Below are 5,677 nucleotides of genomic sequence, written 5' to 3' on the forward strand. Positions count from 1 at the left end.
AAATTGTACTGGACTTAATGTTGTTTGGATCCAAGATTTTCACACAAATTCACAAAAGGGTACTTTGCCTCTCATGTTCCTTTCTTTCTTTCTTTTTTTTTTTTACTTTGTATTTTATTTTCTTAGCAGGCTTTTCCTGGTCATCAAGACTAGTTTAGCCAACTGGTTTATTCTCTCACAGTATCTGTACATTTACTTTTTAAGAATAATGACTTTAGTAGTTATATTACCAAGCATGGATCCCCGTTGTGTTATCTGCCTTCTTTTACCACATGTCTCCATGAAGTCAGAGACTTTTCTATTTAACTAATTTAATCCCAGCATTTACTAAAAACTCAACCTTTGTTGAAGAAAGGGAAGGAAGGGAGGGAGAGAAGAAAAGATAAAGCTCTGCTAGGAACCTCAGAAACCTATTCTAGACCAGCCAGGATAACCAGATTGGCTGGGGACCTGGCGGTTGGTTTCTGGGCATTAACTTTTCTCCTAGAGCAACTCGGAAATGACATTGGAGGTTAAGGTCTTCATAATAGATGCTTACATTTTAAAGAGATGAGATTTACACCTATGCCACTGAATATGATTTAATTCAAATACTATCCCATAAGTATTTTTTTCTCCAAAGTTCCCTGTAAATTCTAATTTTTGTTTCTAAGTGAATTTCAAAGAAAGAAAATAAGAGAGAATGTATTGGAAAGTGAACTTGCTGTGTGCGTTTGTGTGCAATCATAGACACAGATGCCCCTACTTTTCTTCTCATTTCCACCATGTTGCATAAAACAACAGTTGAACTAAGCAGAGATGGCGTCCACACCGCAGGCACAGAAGCCTCACCCTGACCCTTCCGCCACGGTCCACGCCGGCCACTCAGCTGGCGGTGGGTGACAGCATTGCTGCGCTCGTGGTTGACAAGGGCTCCAGCACCCGCAGGGCGGGTTTTGCGGACAACCATGCCCCTGGGCCTCCTTCCCTTCCATCGTGGGGCACCACGGCCGCAGGCGTGATGGTGGGCATGGGCAGAAGAAATTGTACAGGGTGACCAGGCCCAGAGCAAGCAAGGCACCCTGAAGTACCCCACCGAGCATGGCATGGTCACCAACCCGGACGACATGCCGAAGATCTGGCACCACACGTTTTACAATGAGCTGTGTGTGGCCCCAGGAGCAGCCGGTGCTGCTGATGGAAGGCCCCCTAAACCCCACGGCCAACAGAGAGAAGATGACCCAGCTGGTGTTCGAGACCTTCAACGCCTGGGCCGTGTGTGGCCATCCAGGCCGCAGTGTCCCTGCACGCCTCTGGAAGAACCCCTGGCATCGTCATGGACTCTGGAGACACCAGGTCACTCACACGGTGACCATCTACCAGGGGTATGCGCTCCCCCACACCGTCCTGCAGCTGGACCCCAGGAAGACGCCCACGGAGCACGGCTACAGCTTCACCACCACTGCCCAGTGCGAGATTGGGAGGGACATGGAGGAGGAGCTGTGCTGCATCGAAGTGGACTTCCAGCAGGAGGTGGCCAATGCCATGTCCTCTGCCTTCTTAGGGAAGAGCTCTGAGCTTTCTGACCGCCCAGGTGATCACCATCAGCCTCGCGCAGTTCGGGAGCCCAGAGGCGCTCTCCCAGCTGCCTTCCTGGGATGGAATCCTGCGGAATCCAGGAGACGACCTTAGCCTCAATCCCGAAGTAAGACGTGAACATCTGTAAGGACCTGGATGCCAACACAGTGCTGTCCGGTGGCCCACCACATACCCTGGCATCGCTGGCAGGACGCAGAAGGAGATCAGCGCCCTGGCTCCCAGCATGAAGAACAAGGTCATTGAGCCCCTGAGCGCAGGTGCTTGGTGTGGATCAGAGGCTCCATCCCCGCCTGGCTGTCCGCCTTCCAGCAGATGTGGATCAGCAAACAGGAGTGCGTCCAGTCTGTTCCCTCCATTGTCCAGAGCAAATGCTTCTAGGCGGACAGTGGGCTGTATTATACCCTTCCTCGACAAACCCTAACTTGCGCAGAAATCAAGATGAGATTGGCATGGCTTTATTTGGTTATTTTTTAATTATTTATTTATTTTTTTTGGCTTGAACCAGCATTTAAAAACTGAAACAGTGAAATTGCAAGCCAGCGGGCACTTGAAGCAAATATCCCCAAAGTTCTACAATGTGGCCGAGGACTTTGATTGTATATTATTCTTTTTTAAAATAGTCATTCCAAATATTGTGAGGTGTTTTGTTAAAGGAAGTACTTGCACTCCTCAAAGCTGCCGCACTTCTTTCTTTCTTTCTTTTTTTTTTTTTTTATTAAATCATAGCTGTGTACATTGTTATGATCGTGGGGCATCATTCACTAGCTTCACAGACCGTTTACTATGAAACTCTAAATTTGTTTCATAGTAGGGCTGAATACATTGGGTAGTTTTTCTTCCATTCTTCAGATACTTTACTAAGAAGAATATGTTCCAGCTCCATCCATGTAAACATGAAAGAGGTAAAGTCTCCATCTTTCTTTAAGGCTGCATAATATTCCATTGTGTACAGATACCACAACTTATTAATCCATTTGTGGATCGATGGGCACTTGGGCTTTTTCCATGACTTAGCAATTATGAATTGGGCTGCAATAAACATTCTGGTACAAATATCTTTGTTATGATGTGATTTGTGGTCTTCTGGGTATATGCCAAGTAGAGGGATTACAGGATTGAATGGCAGATCTATTTTTAGATCTCTAAGTGTTCTCCATATCTCTTTCCAATAGGAATGTATTAATTTGCATTCGCACCAGCAGTGCAAAAGTGTTCCCTTTTCTCCATATCTGTGCCAACATCTCTGGTCTTGGGATTTTGTGATATAGGCTAGTCTCACTGGAGTTAGATGATATCTCAAAGTAGTTTTGATTTGCATTTCTCTGATGATTAAAGATGATGAGCATTTTTTCATATGTCTGAAGGACGCACGCCTGTCTTCTTCAGAGAAGTTTTTCTTCAAATCCCTTGCCCAGCCTGCGATGGGATCACTTGTTCTATTCTTGCTAATGCATTTGAGTTCTCTGTGGATTCTGGTTATTAAACCTTTGTCGGAAACATAACATGCAAATATCTTCTCCCATTCTGAGGGCTGTTTGCTTGCTTTACTTACTGTTCTTGGCTGTGCAGAAGCTTTTTAGTTTGATCAAGTCCCAGTAGTGTATTTTTGAAGCTGCTTCAATTGCCAGGGGGGTCCTCCTCATAAAATATTCACCCAGACTGATTTCTTTAAGAATTTTCCCTGCACTTTCTTTGTAGTATTTTTATAGTATCACATCTTAAGTTTAAATCTTTAATCCAGTGAGAGTCTATCTTAGTTAATGGTGAAAGGTGTGGGTCCAGTTTCAGTCTTATACAGGTTGCCAGCCAATTCACCCAACACCATTTGTTAAATAGGGAATCTTTTCCCCCACTGAATGTTTTTAATTGGCTTGTCAAAGATTAAATAATGGTAAGTAGCTGGATTCACCTCTTGGGTCTCTATTCTCTTCCATACATCTACTTCTCTGTTTTTGTGCCAATACCATGCTGTTTTGATCACTATCGATTTATAGTATAGTCTGAGGTCTGGTAGCATAATTCCTCCTGCTTTGTTTTTATTTCTGAGTAATGTCTTGGCTATTTGAGTTTTTTTCTGATTCCATATAAAACAAAGTATTGTTTTTCAAGATCTTTAAAGTATGACAGTGGAGCTTTAATAGGGATTGCTTTGAAATTATATATTGCTTTGGGTAGTATGGACATTTTAACAATGTTGATTCTTTCCAGCCATGAGCATGGTATGTATTTCCATTTGTTAATATTTTCAGCTATTTCTTTTCTTAGAGTTTCATAGTTCTCTTTATAGAGATCTTTCACATTTTTGTTAGATAAATTCCAAAATATTTCATCTTCTTTGGCACTGTGAATGGGATGGAGTACAAAACTGTTTTTTCAACTTGACTATTGTTGGTATATATAAAGGCTACCGATTTATGAATGCTGATTTTGTAACCTGAGGCACTGCTGTATTCCTTGATCACTTCTAAGAGTTTTGTAGTACAGTCCCTAGTGTTTTCCAGATATACTGTCATATCATCTGTAAAGAGCGAAAGTTTGATCTCTTCTGACCCTATATAGATACCCTTGATTGCCTATTCTTCCTTATTGCAGTGGCTAAAACTTCCATTACAATGTTAAAGAGCAATGGAGACAACGGGCAACCTTGTCTGGTTCCTGATCTGAGTGGAAATGATTCCAATTTAACTCCATTCAATATGATATTGGCTGTGGGTTTGCTGTAGATGGTCTCTATCAGTTTAAGAAATGTCCCTTCCAGGGAGGCGGAGCAATAAGGCGGCCGAGTAACAGCTTCCTTGCATCTGGGCACCATGAGTCTGGGGAGATAGGACTCCAGGCATCTCTGGCTGGTGGGATCTGCCTATCACCACCCCAGCGAGGATACAGGGAGTCAGCAAGAGACTTCAGGACCGCAACAGGAGGACTAAAACAGTGGAAAACCATCCACAGGCACGAGAACTTAAAGAGCAAGAGGAAGTGAAAGGAAAATTAGGGCAAGAAAACAGATAAAAGAAATCACTCATGAGGAAGAATCAGCAGAAAACTCCAGGCAACATGAAGAACCAGTCCAGAACAACCCCGCCAAGGGACCATGAGGTAGGTACTGCAGAGGATTCCGCCTATAAAGAACTGTTAAGAATGACAGAAAGGGAATTTAGAATACACATGTTGAAAACAATGAAAGACATGATGGAAACAATGAAGGAAACTGCTAATAAAATGGTAAATAACCAAAAGGAAATCCAAAAACAGAATCAAACAAGAGATGAACGATATGAAGAATATAAAAAGGATATAGCAGAGCTGAAGGAACTGAAACAGTCAATTAGGGAACTTAAAGATGCAATGGAAAGTATCAACAACAGGTTAGACCATGCAGAAGAAAGAATTTCAGAGGTAGAAGGCAAAGTTTTTGAGATAACTTAGATAGTAAAAGAGGCAGAAAAGAAGAGAGAGAAAGCAGAACGTTCACTGTCAGAATTATGGGACTTTATGAAGCGTTCCAACATACGAGTTATAGGAATTCCAGAAGGGGAAGAAGAATGCCCCAGAGGAATGGAGGCCATACTAGAGAATATTATAAAAGAAAATTTCCCAAACATCACCAAAGATTCTGACACACTGCTTTCAGAGGGCTATCGGACCCCAGGTCGCCTCAACTCTAACCGAGCTTCTCCAAGACACATTGTGATGAACCTGCCCAAAGTTAAGACAAAAGAAAAGATTCTTCAAGCTGCCAGGAGTAAGCACCAGTTGACCTACAGGGGCAAATCCATCAGAGTGACCGCAGACTTCTCTAATGAAACTTTCCAAGCAAGAAGACAATGGTCATCTACCTTTAATCTACTTAAACAGAACCATTTCCAGCCCAGAATTCTGTACCCTGCTAAGCTAAGCTTCAAAATTGAGGAGAAATCAAATCATTTTCGGATATACAAACATTGAGGAAATTCGCCACAAGACCAGCTCTACAGGAAATACTTCAACCTGTTCTGCACACTGACCACCACAATGGATCAGCAGCAAAGTAAGAACTCAGAAATTAAAGGACAGAACCTAACCCCCACACTGATGCAAAAGATAATACTAAGCAATGGAC

The 5,677-nt window shown here is 42.8% G+C and overlaps 1 pseudogene; it reads left to right on the forward strand.

Annotated features, from left to right (window-relative positions):
• Positions 1-1,000: 1,000 nt before the first annotated feature.
• LOC128590302 (actin, cytoplasmic 1-like) lies at positions 1,001-1,956 on the forward strand (annotated as a pseudogene).
• The last annotated feature ends 3,721 nt before the right edge of the window (positions 1,957-5,677 follow it).

The sequence above is a fragment of the Nycticebus coucang genome, chromosome 7 (assembly GCF_027406575.1).
Source record: "Nycticebus coucang isolate mNycCou1 chromosome 7, mNycCou1.pri, whole genome shotgun sequence".
Classification (NCBI taxonomy): domain Eukaryota; kingdom Metazoa; phylum Chordata; class Mammalia; order Primates; family Lorisidae; genus Nycticebus; species Nycticebus coucang.